Source organism: Brachyhypopomus gauderio, chromosome 21 (assembly GCF_052324685.1).
Source record: "Brachyhypopomus gauderio isolate BG-103 chromosome 21, BGAUD_0.2, whole genome shotgun sequence".
NCBI lineage: Eukaryota > Metazoa > Chordata > Actinopteri > Gymnotiformes > Hypopomidae > Brachyhypopomus > Brachyhypopomus gauderio.
The window spans coordinates 3018651-3040316 of NC_135231.1; the positions used below are offsets into that span (position 1 = coordinate 3018651).

A 21666-nucleotide genomic window follows, 5' to 3' on the forward strand; every position below is an offset into this window, starting at 1 on the left:
AGACTAGAGTGCAAGCTTCTCGCAGGCTTTGGAGGAATTATACACTTACTTGCACAACACGGTACGCAAACACACACAGATCCATCACTAGTAACGTTTCTTTCCTGTTTTTAATCTCTCAGTATATGATAATGCCAAACCACACTGGCCTCACGCTTGATTACGCTCTCTCTCCCTCCATCTCTCTCTCTCTCCTTCCACCTCTCTCTCTCTCTCTCCCTCCCTCCCTCTCCCTCTCATGTGGTGAGGGCAGTTTTGCTGGCAATCATACACCATGTGCATTGCAACATGTTTTGTGCTTCTGCACAGAGAGCCTGGGAAACAGTGGCACCGCACGTCTGAGACAGGGCCAACCTCACTAGTGCTCTGGCCCCCACCTCACTAGTGCTCCGGCCCCCACCTCACTAGTGCTCCGGCCCCAACCTCACTAGTGCTCCGGCCACAACCTCACTAGTGCTCAGGCCCCAACCTCACTAGTGCTCCAGCCACAACCTCACTAGTGCTCAGGCCCCAACCTCACTAGTGCTCTGGCCCCAACCTCACTAGTGCTCCGGCCACAACCTCACTAGTGCTCCGGCCACAACCTCACTAGTGCTCCGGCCCCCACCTCACTAGTGCTCCGGCCCCCACCTCACTAGTGCTCTGGCCCCAACCTCACTAGTGCTCCGGCCCCAACCTCACTAGTGCTCCGGCCCCCACCTCACTAGTGATCCGGCCCCCACCTCACTAGTGCTCCGGCCACAACCTCACTAGTGCTCCGGCCCCCACCTCACTAGTGCTCCGGCCCCCACCTCACTAGTGCTCCGGCCCCCACCTCACTAGTGCTCCGGCCCCCACCTCACTAGTGCTCAGGCCACAACCTCACTAGTGCTCAGGCCCCAACCTCACTAGTGCTCCGGCCACAACCTCACTAGTGCTCCGGCCACAACCTCACTAGTGCTCAGGCCCCAACCTCACTAGTGCTCAGGCCCCAACCTCACTAGTGCTCCGGCCACAACCTCACTAGTGCTCCGGCCCCAACCTCACTAGTGCTCCGGCCCCAACCTCACTAGTGCTCCGGCCCCCACCTCACTAGTGCTCCGGCCCCCACCTCACTAGTGCTCCGGCCCCCACCTCACTAGTGCTCCGGCCACAACCTCACTAGTGCTCAGGCCCCCACCTCACTAGTGCTCCGGCCCCCACCTCACTAGTGCTCCGGCCCCAACCTCACTAGTGCTCAGGCCACAACCTCACTAGTGCTCAGGCCCCAACCTCACTAGTGCTCAGGCCCCAACCTCACTAGTGCTCCGGCCACAACCTCACTAGTGCTCAGGCCCCAACCTCACTAGTGCTCCGGCCCCCACCTCACTAGTGCTCCGGCCCCCACCTCACTAGTGCTCCGGCCTCAACCTCACTAGTGCTCCGGCCACAACCTCACTAGTGCTCAGGCCCCCACCTCACTAGTGCTCCGGCCCCCACCTCACTAGTGCTCAGGCCCCAACCTCACTAGTGCTCCGGCCCCCACCTCACTAGTGCTCCGGCCACAACCTCACTAGTGCTCCGGGCCCCACCTCACTAGTGCTCCGGCCACAACCTCACTAGTGCTCCGGCCACAACCTCACTAGTGCTCCGGCCCCCACCTCACTAGTGCTCCGGCCACAACCTCACTAGTGCTCCGGGCCCCACCTCACTAGTGCTCCGGCCACAACCTCACTAGTGCTCCGGCCACAACCTCACTAGTGCTCCGGCCCCCACCTCACTAGTGCTCCGGCCACAACCTCACTAGTGCTCCGGCCACAACCTCACTAGTGCTCCGGCCCCAACCTCACTAGTGCTCAGGCCCCCACCTCACTAGTGCTCCGGCCCCCACCTCACTAGTGCTCCGGCCCCAACCTCACTAGTGCTCCGGCCACAACCTCACTAGTGCTCCGGCCCCAACCTCACTAGTGCTCCGGCCACAACCTCACTAGTGCTCCGGCCACAACCTCACTCGCTCCTGCTGGGGGGGTGGGGGGGGGCGTCTGGTCTAGCCGTTCCCTTCACCTCACATCTGACTGAACGGGCGCTGACGTCTATCCCAGATGTCTCAGAGGAGCAGTGGTCGGTCACGCCCTGGCTCTCCTGCTCCTCACCACCTCCCGACACCTCCAGCGCTCCTGCTGGTTCGGGGCCGCCTCGCCCCGCTTCCTATCCGCATCGCTCGCCGGAGAGGAAGGCCGCTGGGGTGGAGGCGCTGCTGTGGGGTGGGGGCGCTCCAGTAGCCTCCCTCGCACCGGGGCCCCCCCGGCCCCGAGAGCCCTTGGCGTGTAATGGAAAATTCCAGCGCAACAAACATGTGCCCAGATGCAGGGCCTGCGCCGTACGTTCAAACAGTGCGGCCCGATTAGCGCCTTTATTTATTCAGCGTGTGTGTGTGGGTGTGTGCGCATACTTCTTCACATTAGTAAATCAACAACAGGACTGTGTGTGGCTGCTCGGAGGGATCCAAGAACAGTTTGGATTGGGTACACAAGAGAACATGGACGTTCAACAGCGACCTCCTCATCATCCCTGGGGAGAGGAAGGTGGTCGTGAGACGGGAGAGGTGCAGTGAGACATATCTGAGAAATAAGTCACCGGCAGAGGGCAAAACCACTCAAGAGGAAAAACAACCATAACAAATGTGATGATGCAAATAAACATAAATAAATGACACAGAATTTTGAAGAGGTATTAAAACACTCCTTCTTCTCACTCTTTCTCTCTCTCTCTCACACACACACACACACACACTTAAGAGACTTCCTGTCACACTCAAGAATTTAGCAAACACACGTGGGCAAATTAAGTTACGGATGCACAGTTCACTCAGCTCAGCACTAATCTAATAACAAAGGGGAAGGCACAGAGAAGTGAAGCCACGGCTGTGTTACATAACCAGAAACCCCCTCCTTCCCTCCCCCACACTCTGCCCATCCCTCCATCCCTCTCTCTCTCTCTCTCCGTCTGTCCCCCCACTCTGATCTCATTCCTGCTTTTCGTCCCTTGCTTGATGCCTTCATTTCAATCTGGAGCCTCTGCTGAAATGACAAATGAAGTGTGGGAAGAAAGGAAATGAGAGTGAGTGAGTGAGTGAGTGAGTGAGTGAGTGAGAGAGAGAGAGAGAGAGAGAGAGAAAAGGGGGGCAAAGGAGGGACAGAGTGCAGAAAATGCGCACACACACGAACACACACACGAACACACACACACGAACACACACACGAACACACACACACGAACACATAACATACAAGGCGGAGGCAGTAAAAGGGATTCATGCTTCAGTCTTTAATTCCCCCCCCCTTTCAGTCTCTCTTTCTTATTCTCTGTCCTCCTGTCTCTCGTATTTCTCTTTCCTGTCTCCCTCTCTTTCCTACACACACACACACACACACACACACACACACACACACACACGTCTGCCTCTTTAAGGGCTGGATGAGGGAGTTCCACCTCCTCCCCACAGCCCTTCCCAGCGCGGCTACACAACCAGAGCAAACTGGTTTGAGGCCGCTCTGCGAGCCAAACCCAGGGAGTTGGCCAAGTCGGGCCGGGCCTCCGCCAGCTGCCAAAAGGCTCCTGCTCTCTCCTTCAACTGGGTCAACATCCAAATATCTCCGTGCAGAACGGAGCGGAGGAACGCCAGCGCACGCGCGAGCGTCGGGAATGGAGAGAGGACAGAGGGAGCGACGTAACCAGAACACGAGGCGAGCGCCTTATTCAACAACAAGAACAACAGAGGGAGAGAGGGGGGGAGAGAGAGAGAGAGAGAGAGAGAGAGAGAGAGCAAAGGAAGGAGGGGAGAGAGGGAGTGAGAAGGAGAGTGGAAAGAAAGGAGTTTGGCCAGAGGGGACACACACAACTGCACGTCCAGATGTCCTCACACAGGGCACTGGACTATCACAGAACAAACGACCCTGTTTACTACGTGCCCGACTGTGTGTGTGTGTGTGTGTGTGTGGGAGGCTGAGCAACAGAATGGTAATGTCCACTAAGTTGGACTTCTGACCATGCGCTGACCCACACGGTCACGTCCTGGGTACCCAGCCACGCCCCACACACCACGCCCACACACTCCCCTCCAATCTCACTCTCCCAGTCAGCCGTGTACCCATCACACCCGCCTCTCCTTCTCTTGACCCCGTTAATGCCCACAGGCGCCCCAAACCGCTGCTTCACCTGCCCTGATGCCCCTCGCCCACAAGGCCTGCGAAACCCCAGAGACCCGCGAGGCCCCAGAGACCCCCGAGGCCCCAGAGACCCCCGAGGCCCCATAAGTGATTGTCGTTCTGACTTCTCCCTGCTATGCATCCTGGTTTTCTCCACTCGCCCGTAATTCAACCCGTCTCTCTGTGCTGTTCTTTTCTACAGATATCACACGCCCACCAGACTCCATGCATGAGAACACAAGGCCATTTGGACATAGGTAATCATGCGGATTCAACTCATTTCACCCACTGAACACATTTGTCTACTGTATGTAAATGAAATAAATTTCTCTAAGACCAAAACGGCTAAACGAGCTTTCATTTACAAGCCCTACAGATTTTTACTTCCTTTCTCAAGTTCTAAGGTTTTTGTTAGGATGGCATTAATGCACTAAATTGATTTAAGCTTAACAGGAGGAACAATGTAATGTATTAGCATATTAAATGGATACGGAACAATGGATCAATCGATTGATTGATCAAGAGCTCTCTAGCAACCTCTAGTGGTTTCCTTAAACCACTAGAGCAATGAGTTGGATCTGCTTGTGTCATAAAGTGGTGAGAGGTATGTTTGTGTGTGGAAACATGTATCCTGCTATGTTTTACAAGTCTGTGGGCTGTGCCAGACTCTGGACAGACGATCTGTCTGGAAGACGATATACCATAACCCCGCCCAGTCTGGCTTCAAGGCAGTCAAACATGCATTCACGTTGGCCATGCACATTCATAACAGAGACACAGGGGGATACCAGTCCACTTTAATAATTGCCAAACATCTCGGACCAGTTCAACTGACTAGCAGAAACACTTCAGTGCTGCAGTTTACAGGCATCATTTTTCAATTCTCTCTTCCCACACACTCCTTAGTCTACTCCTTTCTCTCCACACTCCCCCCTAAGCCCCCTTCCCACACACACACACACACACACACACACACACACACACACACACACACACACACTTTCCTGACATTGAGCCTTTCTGTTTTTCAGCGATTTCCCGCAAGAGCCTTTTATCACGTTGGGCTACAGTATGGAGCGAGAGCCATACTTCAGTCTGTCCCAACACGCATGCATGCGCACACACCCCCACACACACCCCCACACACACAATGAGTCACATTATGGGCGGAGTGTGTCTGTACATGTGTTACTGTAATACACTCACAGTTACAGTAAAATGAGCACTAATGGTATTACAATGCAGCAAATCACTTTTATGTCTAGCAGCTGTATCTCACGTGGCCATGTTATATGCAGTCCTCACTAGTAGTGTGGCCAGACAACTGGTTTTAGGCTGGGTAGTCTGGTTTTTCCTCCTGGCAGAAGACTCATTTGTCATCCGCCTGAAGTGAACTGGTAGCTGTTTTCACAAGTGATTTTATTGCAGCGTGTCACTGGGTCACAGACTTGTCAAACCGAACACCTTGAATTTCACTGGTTTAACGGATCATGCCGTAGCCCACACTTAATGTCAGGATGTTGATGTTTGCAATGGTACAAAAATACCAAAAAAATAATAATTTCATTTTGCAGTAGTCAGCACATCCTTTTCTTTCAAAGAGGAAGAGAGATTCATTTTATATCATATCAGTGGGGCCACTCTTCATGAAGTATTCCCAAATGTTCCCGTTGCAATGGGCATCTGACATTTTAAACGATGTTTAATTAAAAAAAAAAAAATAAATAAAAAAATAAAGTTGAGTTAGAAGGTCTTCGGACACTGAGAATAAAGCAAATAATGACGGGTATTATTATGTACCTTCACAAAGGGCAAAGGGGATTTCCATGTGAAGTCTGAATGTCTGGGAAGACATACTGGCTATTTTCTTGCTGAAACGTGTGCCTTGCAGTTAAAACCAAAGGTTAACCAAAAGTTCCCAATGCTTTGGCAACTCAAGTATAAGAACTATTATATAACATTACTAACAATCATTTAAAAATAGCTTCCATTAAATTACCATTGTACACCTGTACAAATGTACATTTAACTAATATTTTACATCTAAGCAATCTAAGCAGTCTAAGCAGGCTGTTCTGACCGGGATACTCTATGCTGTTCTGGGATATACTACCTCTATGTGAAAGCTGGTCTAAAAGCCATTAGGCCATGACTGTAGAAGCTTAGATGCAACACTGAAGGCCTGTGGTTTAACAGAGTGGACGCCGTGTAACATAAGAACAGAATGGTGCAGAGAGCGATGGCGGTCTGCTTAAAGGTCTCCGTGTGTGTGTGTGTGTGTGTGTGTGTGTGTGTGTGTGTGTGTGTGTGAGGAATGCCTGGCTCCCCCAGGGAAGGGAGAGGACAGCTGGACTAGGCCAGAGAGAATGGCTGCAAATTGTGGGTCGACACCCACAATTCCTTAGCAACTCTCCAGCCGGGTGATCAGCGGTCGCCCCGGATGCGTGTGGCAGAACTCTTGAAGGTGTGGACCCGCCGGTGGGGGCTATGGGTGGATTATCAGATGCGAGGTGGTGTGTCAGTCACAGCAGTGTTACTGGGGAGTTCGTGTATGTCTGTGTGAAGAGTGAGTGGTCCACCACCCAAACATATCCAGCCTGTGACAGCCATTCAGGCATTCCCCCAGGGTAGGGTGTCAGATTTTTTAACAGTTGTTAGTGGTTTAGGGCCTACACAAATCCATCCTACACTTATCTTTGCTGAGACAGCTTATTTACAGTTGTAAAACAATACAGCCTGATTGTTCGACAAATCAGACAGACTTTTCATTTCAATTTATTCTATATTTATTCTATAAATCAGCACAGCAATGCATACATTATACTATACTATACTATACTAAAAACCAAGTCAAAACCATATTAAACAGGTCATTGTCATGACTATTTTATTATACTGATTCTGAGAGATACATTGTGTAAAAACTTATCCATGAGTTTAGCAGATGTAGAAGATGTATAGAAGTGTAACTACAATAGATCCTGTACAATTACTAAATATTAAAGAAGTGTGAGTCTAAATAAATATGTTGTTGTTACAAGTGTACTTATACTATACTACACAGAGATCCATAATCCCAGAGTCACATCTGAAACTTTGCCATGTCTGTCAGATGGTAAAAAAAATTAAACTTGTGATGCAATGTTCACATTTATCAATGGCCAGATGTGATATTTACATTGTCTGGATGTAGCATCAGACAAGGCAACAGAGGGTGCATGTGCCAAACTGAATGAGTGTAACTCTCAGTGCCTGTATGCCAATGTACTTGTGTATCTGGTGAATGTGAGAGAATAGGTGGATGTATATATATAATGATTGTGTGTGGGAGGGAGGGAGAGAGAGAAAGCACCGGCATTGTAAAACAGGCTAAGGCAGGCAGAGAGAAAGACAACCACCACTCCTCTGGGCTTAACGCTCCACCCCATTGGCATGTGTGTATGTGTGTGTGTGTGTGTGTGTGTGTGTGGGTGTGTTTAGCCTGGGCCTGGCAGCACATGTGGGCCGATAGCAGCTTGAGTAAACAGAAGAGGCCTTGGCTGATAGCACTTCAGAGACGTGCTCCATTACTGACAACATTCACTACTGGCTTACCTCCAACAAGAGAGGGCAGAACAGAGGGAGAGAGAGAGAGAGAGAGAAAGTGACAGTAGAGGTTTATCAAATGAATCTTGTATCCCAAAAAAGCGCACTCCCAGACCCACTTCCCAGAACGTATCTTATTAATACATTCAAGCAATACTCTCTCTACAATGACAATAATTATAAACAAAGTAAAATACATTAAAAACCATCAAATATTAAATGATGTATAACTGCTTGCAAAATGAGAAATGATAAAAACAAATAAATGTGCTGATTGCAAAATATCTACATCTACATACGAGTGTTTTGTTTATCTCACACTTTCCCAACATTAAGCCTCCCACCCTGAATTTTCTCTGGGAGTGCACTGTTAAATTGCGTTTAAAAAGTGTTAAATGTTTGGCTTACATAATGAGCTCAACCGTGTGGACAGGATCTACGCTCCAGTACGCGAGACGCTTTTGAACTGGTCAGTGTCCACTGGTGACGTCATGGACACACCCACCATTTGTGGGCCTAACTGACAAAGAACCAGAACCACTGTTTGCTTGCACAACTAAGCCCGAATCAAGCGTCTTTAAGTATGTTTACACAGGTGTTTCCTCTAAGTTTTGTTTTATATTCCGTTCATTTAACTATTTGGTCAGGATATAGCTAGCTAGTTTATCTTCCTTACATTGGGTTAACCAGCTAACTGATCACTTAACAGTGTGAATTAAACAACAGATGTTACGTATAAAAGCGGGACACGAACCGAATAGTTCAGTAAATAGAAGTTAACTAACAGACATACAAAACAGTCAAAACTCAGTATTCTTGTAAAGAGGGAGGATCGGTGAATACATACGGTTCTCTCTGCCACCATCCCTCTAGGCAAGACTGACCACTAGTTTCTTAACCACAGATCCCCCCAGGTTTGAATTTATCGCGCAGTACTTTATACGGTTCCGAAACGGGGCCATTTCCACTAATCCCTACGTGCAAAAACACTAGGTCACTAGGTCGAGCAGGGGACAGAACCGCAGAGTCCGCCGAGTCACACAACCTTAACTAAATTATCTGACAGTGCGGCAGTCCAAAGTAACAGGTTTAACGGCATGCTGGGCACAAAAAAGCAAGAGATTCAAACACGTTTTCGTGAAATATAGTGCCATTTGCGCCACGTACTTCTTCCACTAAAGAAATCCTCCTTTCTTGGTCGGCGAGGGATTAGGCCACCCTGTTTTTATTGGCCCACAGGGTCATGTCAACATGAGTGTTGGGGAGCTGACTTGCTAGCAAGCTTGTAAAAAGATTTTTACACACAATTATTTGACCTCAAAGCCATCACGTGTAGTTAACGAGAGACTCTAATGTTGTTAGAGAAAGGACTTCTAAAAGATGAAAGCACTTCTTCAGTTAACCCACTTACATTTGTAATAGACCTGTGAGGACTCTGAAATCTCTAGCCAACATGGACACATCATCAGCTCTGTTTGAAACAGCCTACTACATACTGTATACTGCACTCACTGTTTGTGCCCTACTTATTGCAGTGCATTGTGGGATTGTTATAATGCACTGGATATCCTGAAGTATGTTTGCAGGCCTCAATACAGACCATGGCTGAACCCCAGAGTTATGAGCTACAAATTAAATATTTTCGTTTCGGAGATGTTCTGAGGGCTTGAATAAGAGGTTGTGGGTTCTTGTACAAACGTGGGCAGCTGAGGTAAAGAATGAATCAATTATGAAAGCCAACGAATAAATAAAAATAAAATAAAACATGTTGACCTGAGATAACTTCACATTTTCATTTCAAATTGTTTTCAATGCTAGTTCAAGTTATTTCTAATTGCAGAACCAGCAGTTTTGGTCATTTGGCTGCATATAAAATAAACAAATGTAACATCATACTTAGAGGAGAGTGCAAAGGAGCCCAGAGAACCTTGGTATATGGGTCATAACAGTGCATTAGTGCATGTGCAGAAAGGAGAGGTGAGGACATTTTGGAGATTAGACGAATGCCACGCCTTCCTGCTTCGACTCCTGTCAACAGTGAGGCCTGGTACACTTCTAGGGATATGGGTCACCTCACTCCCACTATATTTAGCCCTGCTGGAAGACGAAGCCCTGTTGCTGTGCACACATACAGTCACGTCGCTGCTGCGTGGGACACGCATGCGCGCTCACGTGACACTCCGGGCACTCACGTGAGACGCCCGAGAAGCATTTGTGTGCCGAGGGAGGGAGATGTGTGTCAGCACTACTGATCATGGAGTCACCCTGTAGGAAAAGAAGCATTTTGTCCTCTGTGAATGAATATCGACTCCAGGCATTTAAACGTTCCACACGTACAGTGCGTGCACACTCATGCCCCCCCCCAACACACACACACACACACACAAACCAAACTCCAGCATGTTTTTCAGGAAGCAGATATGTGTCATGCTGTTTGGCAGGCCTCCGGAGCGAGGAACGCTATCTGGCATGCAGAAAAGCGCACAACAAGCAGATAGCATTGTGTACGGAGCGCTAAAGTTAGCAGTGAGAAACCGCGTGCACACAACCACGCCCCCCTCCGCTGCTCTCCCAGGCCTGCGTTAGCCCAAACCCCCGTTCACTGGCCAATGTTCGCTGCCGTTACAGTGCAGAGATGAGGCTTAATCTGGCTTAATCTGGCCCCAACCAGTAGGAGACTGCAACTCTGCGACCCACACACACACACACACACAGACACACACAGCACCAATCTTCAGGCTTTTACTATTATAGAAGCGACAACCAATCAAATGCAGTCTTGTTCTGACATGTGTCTCGGTCAACCCTAGATGGGCATGAAAACTGCAGGATGGGATTTTCTGAGAGCTGAAACGGGTCCCTGACACCAGTGTTTCAATGTGTTGGGCTGCTGCTCGAGGGGAGAGGCTGGGGTTGGAAACACCTCTGGCTGCGCTGGTCACACACACAGGGTGGATTAGCAGCCACTGATCTGGGAACAGGGCTCACACACACACACACACACACACACACACACACACATACACACACACATCTGATGTTCAGTTCATCTGTTCTTCTCTCTACCCCTCAGTTCCCTCCAACCCCCTAGACCCCCACCAATCTCTCCCCACCAATTCTTTATCTCTCTCTCTCTCTCTCTCTCTCTCTCTCTCTCTCTCTCTCTCTCTCTCTCTCTCTCTCTCTCTCTCTCTCTCCCCCTCCCTCCCTCCCTCCCTCCCTCCATCATGATGGGTCATCATGGCGTGCCTGTGTGGTCGGTGCTGACTCAATACAGACACTCATATCCAGGTTTAGAGTCTTCAGACTTGACTGTGAGCTAGATCACATGGCTAGTGCTCCATACATCTCACTCCCTGTCTCCCATTCTGCGTGTCTCTCTCTCTCTGTGTCTCTCTCTCTGTGTGTCTCTCTCTCTGTGTCTCTCTCTCTCTGTGTCTCTCTCTCTCTGTGTCTCTCTCTCTCTCTGTGTCTCTCTCTCTCTCTGTCTCTCTCTCTCTCTGTCTCTCTCTCTGTGTCTCTCTCTCTCTCTGTGTCTCTCTCTGCCCAGCTGCTGGCTTTTCTTCCAATAATAGCAGCCCCTTCCCCCACCGCCTATTTCCACCAACATGTTATGTAATCCTATTCCGCAGTCCAGATACACACACACACACACACACACACACACACACACACACACACACACACACACACACACACACACACACACACACACACACACACACACAGGAGTGGGCTGGATCACCACCACCATGTTTACAAGAGCATATCAGTCTCAAGTGTGCAACATTAGGAATGATAAATCTCCTTATGGAAGTCGCTCCGAGTCTGTAAACATCACGCTGGCCTTAAAACAGAACAAAGCTCCGCTCCTCCTGAGAACTGCACATGTTTTCTGTCAGAGATGCAAAACATGTCCACTTGTGACATAACAGAATTTGTGGTTTCCAATATTTTACACTGAGACACAGTTGTTTGGCAAGAGGGTTTAAAAGAAGCCTTAAAAATCCATAATCTGGGGGAAAATGCCTAAACTGACAGAATTTCATCCAAGCTGGATTCCTGGTGAATTATGGGATGGGGTTGTCATGGTGCTCGGCTCTGAGGCTGTGGTGCCACTAGGCAGTTCTGCACTCTGTCTGCCAATCAGAGCACGCGCATGTCCAGACGTCTCACCAGTGCTGCTCCGCCCACCCGGCCGTGACCTGTGAACCCAGCAAAAGCCGGAGTGGAATAAACATGGGAAGAAAACAGCGATCCTGCCTCCGACCAGGAGTCTCCCACCCCGAGTGGTCTGTGGTCCACGGCTGGAGCACGGCTGCGTCTGGGCTTTTGGGATCGTATACGGTCACATACAGGACTGAAGGCACGCACGTATGCCTGTCAGATCACACACGCTCAGGCTTTCGTACGCCCACGTACATGCACGCACACACACACACACACACACACAAACTAAGAAACGTGCAGCCACAAACACACCACTTCCTCAGTACGTCCAAATTTAGTGACAGGGCTAGGCTGCTTGAAACAAAGAAAAGAAACTTCCCGAGCGTGGTAAGAATGAACACATACTGAGGTACGCGCAACATATTAAAGTGTTCTGATGGCCTGACATTGAATAATGGTTAACCTGACTCAGACAGCCACAGAAAAACAGTGATACGCACAGCAACAGTGACGTCTTAGGCACACCACACACCACCACGTTGGACGTGTGTGGCACAAACAAACCAAAGTTCTGAATGAAGTCTTCTGAGGACCAATTAAATCAGCACCATCTCCTCTGTGACGTGGGGGCGGGGCACAGAGTCACTGGGTCCTATCATTCCAAGGTGCAGCTATTCATAAACCAGCAGGTAAGTGCAAAGCACAAAACAACAGACCTCTTCTATGCCCACAGAGAGGCTAAGATTAACCACACCCACAGCCTGTACAGATGGAGGAAAACATACAGGCATGCACATGCGAGCACACACACACACACACACACACACACACACACACACACACACACACACACACACACACACACACACATGCACGGCAGCAGAAATGCAGAGCTACAGAAATGCCGGGCGCTGTGCGACACTCTTAGCGACACTCTTAGCGACGCTCCTAGCGACGCTCCTAGCAACGCTCCTAGCAACGCTCCTCGCGCTGTGTACAAGCCTTAGACGGAGTCAGGGCCGTTCGGCGGCGTCTGATTGGCGGCCCCAGCTGTGTGCCTGGGCTCTATATTAAGAGCTGGCATTGGTGCCACGTCAGAAGCCATGTCTGCAGAGCTGACCTAACGAGACCCCCCCCCCCCCGGCGCAGGGGGGACAGCCTGCCCCTGTGAGACCCGGAGCTGGACGCTGGCTGGAGCCCCCCACCTCCTCCTCTCCTCCTCTCCTCCTCCCCCTCCACCTGCTCTCTTCTCGTGTCACTCGGCACCCTGGGACCACCGGCGGGCCAGCGGGACCAGCTGTCGCTACGGGGCGGGTCTCCGTGGAGGACAGATTGGGGGCGGGGCCGTGTTGTGACGCCTTCATGGCGGAGTTTCGCTAGAGTGCGCTGAATATTTCTGCTCCGTCTCGGTTCCCTTCAGCGCAGGACGGGCGCCGGCCGGGTCCACTATAACGTTGGAACTTGCATAACGTTCTTATGAGCTGCGTAACACAGTTCAGCTAGACGCAATACTGTGGTGTGTGACGTAAAGCAGCACAGCTGTGGTGTCTTTGCCCATTATAGAGAGTCCTTTGAGGTAAAAGTTTGTGAGCAGAGAAGACACTGAGGAGTTTTGCCTGTGTGTGTGTGTGTGTGTGTGTGTGTGTGTGTGTGTGTATGTGTGTGTGTGTGTGTGTGTGTGTGTGTGGTGTGTGTGTGTGTGCGTGTGCGTGCGTGCGCGCGTGTGTGCGTGCGTGTGTGCGTGCATGTGTGTGTGCGTGTGTGTGTGTGTGTGTGTGTGGTGTGTGTGTGGTGTGTGTGTGTGTGTGTGTGTGTGTGTGTAGGGTGAGTAAGGTTACTCCGCTCTTCCCAGATGTAATCAAACTCTACATGGATGTGGGGCTGAGATTTGATCAAGAGTTTGAGGCACTCTATCTTCTTTAATGCTCTCTCTCTCTATCTCTCTCTCTCTCACACACACACACACACACACACACACACACACACACACACACACACACACACACACACACACACACACACACACTTTCTCCCTCATCCTCAGGTTTTGACATTGTTTACTGCCTTGGGGCGGTCCAGGATTGCCTTCACATTTTAATTGTAACAACATGGAGGTGTTTGAGTTGGAATGGTGATAAGTGATGTGTTTTGCACTGGGCTGGAGGGGAACTTGATCTTTTCCAGTCTATGGAACTGATGCTGTCAAAGCAGGTGGTTTTACACATTACATAGATCAGGCGTACTCAACTAAAACTGTCCGCGGTCCAATTTTGGCAGATACCTGTGACCTGAGGTCCGGTGCAGCGGGGGTGGCGAACGTAAGTTGTTGAGCGGGGGTGTTCTGCAGTGTTCTCCGAAACGATAGGCGTTTTGTCCGAAACGATATGTGGTAGAAACACCCCTCAAAACAGGGGAATGAACATTTACCTGACCAATTTTAATGTTGCTATATGTTTCAGGTTTGAAAAGTGCTGGAATTTAGGTTAAAGTACTTTAAAATGCTTGAAATTGTAACTACTTGGTTTCACAACAAATAGCTGTCTGACTGAATAGTTCTCTTGTATTAGGTTAACAAATACGAGCCTCTTGTAATTCCAGGATGAAACATGAGAGAACGTGAAGACGTGAAGATTGGGCGTTTTTTAAATAAACAACCATTAAATAATGTGATAAAAAGCGAATTATTTCGAGTATATGTATAAATATTTAACTTAATTATGTTTAACATGCTGGGAAATATTGAAATGGACCTTGAAAGTGACGTACAAGTGCTTGAATTCCACCTTATAAAGGTGTATGAACCCAGAAAACGTGACTTTGTTCATTGCGCTGAAGCGCGGCGCGAAGTTACAAAATTCGAGAGGTGCACGACCTCGCGAACCGACAGCGCGCGAGGCACTCGCGCACACGCGGAGCCACAGCGATTACGTCATTTTCGCCGCGCGGACCCTCGCGCCGCTCGCGAAGCGTCAAACAGGCAGGCTTGTTGTTGAGCGGGGGTTGGGGGTGTCGAACGTAAGTTGTTGAGCGGGGGTGGCGAACGTAACACTCGTGACGGAGTGTTTTTTCAATAGCCCTGATATAAATGCTCCGGTTTTGTTTTGGTCCGTATCCAGTTAATCAGGAATGAGATTGGGTCCGGACAGGACTGCGTTCGGGTCCGGATCCGGACCGCGGTCCGCCAGTTGAGTACCCCTGACATAGATGATGTAATACTTAATGTACTTAATGTATTCATAGTGATTTGGTTAAAGGTTAAAAGGATAAAAAAAAAATCTCTCCCTCTCTCTTTCTCTCCCTCTCTCTCTCCCTCTCTCTCTCCCTCTCTCCCACCTCTCTCACCTGCTGGCCTGTGGGGTATCAAAGTGAAATAGCGCCAAGGCAGAAGGACTCACAATACTGCTGATTCACTTCTGCTTTTGGGGTGTTTGTACTGTGGACAAGCTGAGAGAGAAAGAGGCAGAGAGACAGAGACAGAAAGAAAGAAAGAAAGAAAGAAAGGAACAAATGGACAGAAAGAGAAAGAAATGTACAGAGGATCACAAAAATAGTCATCGTATTTGTGATGTCAGTTGATGGCTAATCCGGAGTGACTTTTATTTGGTAATCATTAGACAGGAAGTCATCGCTCACTTTCTGCCTGTCTCTCTGACTACAAAAGTGGGTCACTGCAAGTCACGCGTCTATGCATTGAGCACCGAGAGACAAAATGTCCGAATGAAGAGAAGAGAGAGTGCTGCGCGTGTTCTGACAGTCCGAACAAGACGGCCGCGGCACATTAACATGGTGCCCAAATGAAACGTGACTGAAATATGTGAGGCAAAACAGCTGATCTAAATACACAAACAGGCAAAGTTGTCAAACCACAATGTACAGAAAGGAAGAGAGAGAGAGAGAGAGAGAGAAAGGCTTTAAACCAACTAATAGCAATGAGTGATAGGGATCGATGGTGAGAACAGAGGGATAATTCAATAAACGGTGAGAACGGATGCTTAAATTAATTACGATGCAGCAAAGAAATTCTGTGGAAATGACAAAGCCTAAGGGGTTTTAGCTACTAGCCATGAGCAAATCCAAAAACATAATTCTGCAGAAAACGTACCATACCAAAGGGGTAGTAACAACCAGGCACAAACAAAAACAAAACGCAAAGAGCACCACAAACAGACACTGGCGACTTTCCATTGGATAACCATGATGCACCGGTAAAACACCCACAACTCCCCACTGGAAAGATAAGAATGGTAAGCAAGCTGACTGAGAGCCTCTGATGACACCACAGGGTCCGTGATGACAGGCTTCTCCTCAGCTACGCACACAGATGGAAGTGTTGTCCTGAGAAGTCTCTCCTCCAAACAGAAGCTCTTTCTGGCTGGGGGCCTCACTTCGGTCCAGAACAAAAGACTGAGGCTTTCTCCTCACCTTCCATGAGGGACTAAAACATGTAAAGGAATGTAGAGATTCCATTTAAGAGGGAGTTTGTGTGTCTCAGACGTACAAGCGCATGATAAAAGTGTCAGAGCGTGTTCTATGATTGCTAGCAACTGGGTAGTACTTGTTTGTTATCATCGTTCAGAACCAAAACGGCCCGGACACCAGGGGAGAAACCACAGCTAATGTCTTTTGGACTGGTTGTGTGATGTGTTAATGCAAGCTATAATGAGCCACACAGTGTAGTGTTACAGTTATACTACAAGTGTGCCAGTGTGCTAACGCAAACGGCGTAAGGTCCTAGCACCCTCCGTGTTTGTCGGCTATGTCGCTATAACATGCGGTTAACTAGCTTTGGTGCTAATCCAGAGGCATGGCCAGGGAAAAGTGTGCCATTCAAACTCTGTGCTGTACGCTTCCCAGGGAACTGAAATTACCAGGAGGTCCACTGACAGGTCTTTCCCCATACCTATCATCATCATTATCTCTCTAATCATCCAGTAGTGAACTCAAAGTCAACAGCGGATCCTACTTAGATGGAGAGGACAAAGGAGTCTCTGGACGACGTGAAACTAGAACGGTGGCAGCTGGTATACGTGACCGATAAAACATAGCAGAATTCAAAAACACACTGTATCGGCGCGCGTGCCACATTTGCGGCCGTTTCTGGGCCCTCGCTGCACGAACATCTCGGAAGCAGCTCTCCCGATTCCCAGAACCGTTTGAGCGGGATTTTATTTCTAGCTAAATGTGGTCAACCTTTCTTCCTCTGCATCCCTCCCAGTCTCTCTCGCGCGCTCCCCCTTGGGTCATGCAATTACCCCGCGCAGCACACGCTAACTACAGGCCTACATTATTTATGGGAGCCGATCTGTGCCGGCCCAAACTGGTGCGAGACCCTAAATATTGCGGGTACAGGGCCCTCCTCTCCCACTGAGCAACAACAGAGTTCAAGAACCGAACGTAAACATGGCCCCTTTCAGAATTGTAGGGTTTTTTTGGATAAAAATAACAGGCTGGACTTGCGCTGACGCAACATTGTTGGTCAATTTCACCTCAGCTTTAAAGTGTAGTAACTGCAAGTCATTTTTTAAACTGGGAGCCCGTTGATGCTTTAACCAAACTTCAGCAAGTCAAGGAAACCAGGTTAATAAATACGCAGAGAACACGCTGTGTGATCGCAGAGTCTCGATTTTCCAGTAGACATCAGCATTAGAAAGAATAACCCGAGGACACGGTGGGTATGAACGGTGGGCATCTTCTCAACATTAAAGATTGGAGCCCAAGCCAGTGCTGGCACCAGGAATGGTTCCTGTAACGAGTGTGATGGAGAACAGTCTGGAGGGTTCTCTGCTTCCACAGAGAAGCGAGGGAGGTGAGAGTAGCGAGAGTCCAGAAGAACCTCCCTGCGCCACACTGCATTTTGACGACATCTGCACTGCACTATACATCAAGTGTAAATGACAAGCAAAACAAAAGACAGCACCCATAGATGAGGACATGGATTGAAATTATTATTATTTTTTTTCAGTTTTCTTTTTTCAGGTTGTGCTATCAGATAATCACACATCATAAAGATATACTGGATCATACAGACATATCGTAAAGAGGAAATGCTTCATGATTCATAGACGTTCTGGAGAATAAAGTGTGGATCATGGCCTCAGAAACCAGAAGTGTCCCTTTTGGCCAGAATTCAGTCCCCGTTCAGGGGATTTTCATCTAGGATGTTTTATTAAGAATACCATCCATAAATTCCAGCTCAAAGTTTTTAGTGATTTCCATACAAAAGTCCCCACACTCTGAAGGCAGGGTTAATAAGATAAAAAGCATATCACACAAAACTGAGGACTGACATTCACTTGTTTCTCCATGATTTGATTGCTCCAGTGATAGTGGTGCTATTAAACCCAGAAGCACACACCTGAGCCTCCAAGTGCCCAGACTCACAATGGTGGTGTGTCGGCTGCATTTGTCTCGGGGTAGCAGCAGTGTGTATCTCCTGGGATTCTGCTGAAGTGGGTGGTTTCCCACAGGTATGTGTAACCCCACTGTTGCAGCATGACCGTTAACTGTCTTTAAATTTAAAGAGATCGAGCTTTTTGATAAACTAAAAAAAATATACCCAAGGCAAAGAAAATGTCAATGTACAATACAAACAAATTGGGAAAGATTGTTGCTTTGTTGTGTAGTCTAGGGGCACTTTGGTGTTTGAATATTTGAAAGGAGGCACTCAGCTCTGAATAAAAATGTTATTGCTTGTATCTATTTGTTCATTTTATTATTTTATTCACCTTTAAGTATATTTTATTCAAATATTTTATTCAACTTAACATTTTATCATGGCTATTCTTCACACCGCAACCTAATCACATGTGGATATGACTACATTCATTTCTACACGAGCACATGTTCAGACATGCTGGCTGCTTTCTGAGGCAAGCCGTGACCTTTGCGTTATTTGGAAGCAGACCCTCCAGCTCACGGCATCACATCCCCCGCGTCCTGGTAGTTAGTGGGCGAGCTGTGGCGTCTGCAGTGTTCGAACCGTGCCGTGCGCCTGCCTGTGTGGGCGCATGTGTACGGGTGTACATATTGTGCAGCACGCTATAGGCACCAGATCCGACCGAGCGTTTGGAACTGAAGTGCAGTGCCGGCAGATATGGTGAGCGGGGAAAGGCAAAAGTAGCAAAACCACCCTAACCCGTTCCGAACACCCTTACAGTCTGCAACCACACAGGGAGGGTGCTGGGATAAACAATGCAAATCCAGCAAGCAAAATGCCACCTGTGCCAGAGAGAGCAGATTACTCAGACATCTTCAAACCAGCTCGTGAGAAAACACCTCACTGTTCAAAGAGATAGAAAGCTTTATCGATACCAGAGGGAAATTGTTCAGAGAAAAACAGGCTGTTGTCCTTTGAAGGCCAGGCCCCAATTTAGTCTACCGCTAGTGATGCAAAGTGATGTATCTAGAGGGATTGCTTAAAAAGCCAGAGAATATGAAAATTGATTTCACCGGGATTTCGCAGTTGATAGCTTCATGTGTTCATGTGTATGTATGTATGTATGTATGTCTCCATGAGGGCTCAGAATAAACAAGCCGAAGTCTGAAAGAGGGTCTTGATCCTTCGCAAGGGCTCTCATATCGTTGGGATTTCAGTTGAATCTGGTGCCTTGACCCAGAGCACGGTGCACACGGCACTGAATCATGCACAGAGATGAAGAAAAGATGAGAAAGGCATTGGAAATACCGAAGACCAAATGTATTAAAGACCAGAGAGACGAGCTAGCCAGCGACCAGTTTAGAATATTGCTCTTGGGAGCTTTTGCACGCCTCCTTTCAGCTGGAAAAGGAGGAATTAAAAGAAAAAGAAGTTGGGAGGAATAAAGGGAAGAGAAAGGGGAGAGGCGCACCAAGAGAGGAACTGCAGCTGCTGCTCTTTCCACAAAGGCAGCTGATACTGCCACTTATTCACCAAGAAACAGATAGGGTTCTTCCAACTGGCATGCAGGGTAAAAGAATACGCAGGAGCTCAACCTACAGCTTCCTCGCCGTTCTTAAACAGCTCATGGGCGAACTGAATGTGAGGCTAACGGATCGCAGCTTGCACAAGACCTGGGTTCCACAAATCTGCTGGGTTCAGATGAAACCACGAGCTTCTAAAGGAACAAGAGGGTCGACGTCTGTGTGGGTGTATCAGCATTTCCATGTCATTAGATGAAATACTTTTAATCGAGTCTTTAGATAGTAGCGAGTGGCTGCATGTGGGAGGATCCAACCTCCCTGTCTCATCAGTACGTGCAGTGTGGTCCATAATCCGTTGGGCTTTCAGTGTTCATGAAGAAGAGTCACTTCATAACTGATCCAGTAAAGTGTTTAGGTCATTGTCCTATTGCAAGGTGAAGCAACATGCAATTACTTTTGAGGTATTTGATTGGATTGTGTCATTATTACCTATGACCTGCATTCCATATAAATAACATCATATTACCTCATATGATTAGTTTCTCCATTCCTGTATTTAACTGATGTTTTATATGAATACAGATCAGTATCACTTAATCGCTTAACAAGCACCACACTTGCAGGCATGAACACTACAGACCCAGAAAAGCATTAGCAAAAGATACATGGTGTAGTCTGCAAGAATTTGGACAGCAACCACCATTTTTTTTTTGTTGTTTTGGATCTGTATTCTTGTGTGGTGGATCTGGGCTAAAATGGTGAGTATGACTTTAAACTTCAGGCTATGGGCTTTGAGGAACTGCATATCCGTTACGGCTGAAGCGCGCACCGCTGCCAGCACAACTGCCTCCTTCGCCTTTATGGAGGACGAGACTGCCAATGGAGGCGTGGCGAATGTTGAAGTGTAGAGAAGCGTCTTAACTGCCTGATTCCAACCGAGTGGCATCCCTGAATGGCACGCCCCAACCCGGCAGGGACATGACACCAAACGTGCCGCCAACGTCACTTCGGAGGCCAAAAGGTGGAACGTGAGATACCCAGAGCGAAGCCTGGTGAACATGCTCACCACACACCGAGGACCCAACAGGGGCAAAGAGCCAAAACAAGTAAGAAAGGAGAAGGTTCAGCACTACATGGCCCAGTGTCTGCTGATGGCTACCGCTACGGGTCGTTTAATGAAAAGGGTTTACCATGCATTAAAAATGAAAACAATTCCTTTACTTTTTATTTAAGTCTAAGTTGATTGATCTGATTACTTCCATATTGTTAATTCCACTGTGGCTTTCCTGATATGGATGGAAAATCCCTCAAATAAAAGCTGACACACTGTTAAACTCGCTGCTCTGAAACTGCTTTACAAATGTTTTATTATTTAGGGGCTTCAAGCGGAAAACAAAGGGCTTGCCGCCAACATTACCTCAGCACACACAGCACACAAAGTACAGGACTGCACACGGACACCTAGGTGGTAACAGCTCGCAAAGGCATGAGGCATAGCCCAACTGGCAGCCTCCACAGGGACACCTTGAGACGATGCCAACGAGGCCATCAGGTTGCTAATCTAGGCATGCAACATACACATTGCATAAAGATTACATAGCTTTCCACCTGTTTTGTTGACAGAATGGTGAACAATTTCCAGATTGTAGAGGATGACAGTGAAAGTGATATACTTAGGGAGAGCAACAAGTTGTTCGGGGTGGTCGATTTTTACCCAAGATTTCATTTTTACGGGAGGCCTGCATGGAATTCATAATACTTAAGAGTCTGAAAATGAATATCTCATACTTTGAAAATGACCCAGGATTTCACAACATTAAAAGTGAGATAATGACTACAAAAATGA

The 21666-nt window shown here is 48.3% G+C and overlaps 1 protein-coding gene across 2 annotated transcripts in view; it reads right to left on the reverse strand.

Annotated features, from left to right (window-relative positions):
* Positions 1–21666, reverse strand: part of slc2a4rg (SLC2A4 regulator) — a 43110-nt gene that overhangs the window by 12661 nt on the left and 8783 nt on the right. The gene's annotated exons all lie outside the window — the stretch shown is intronic.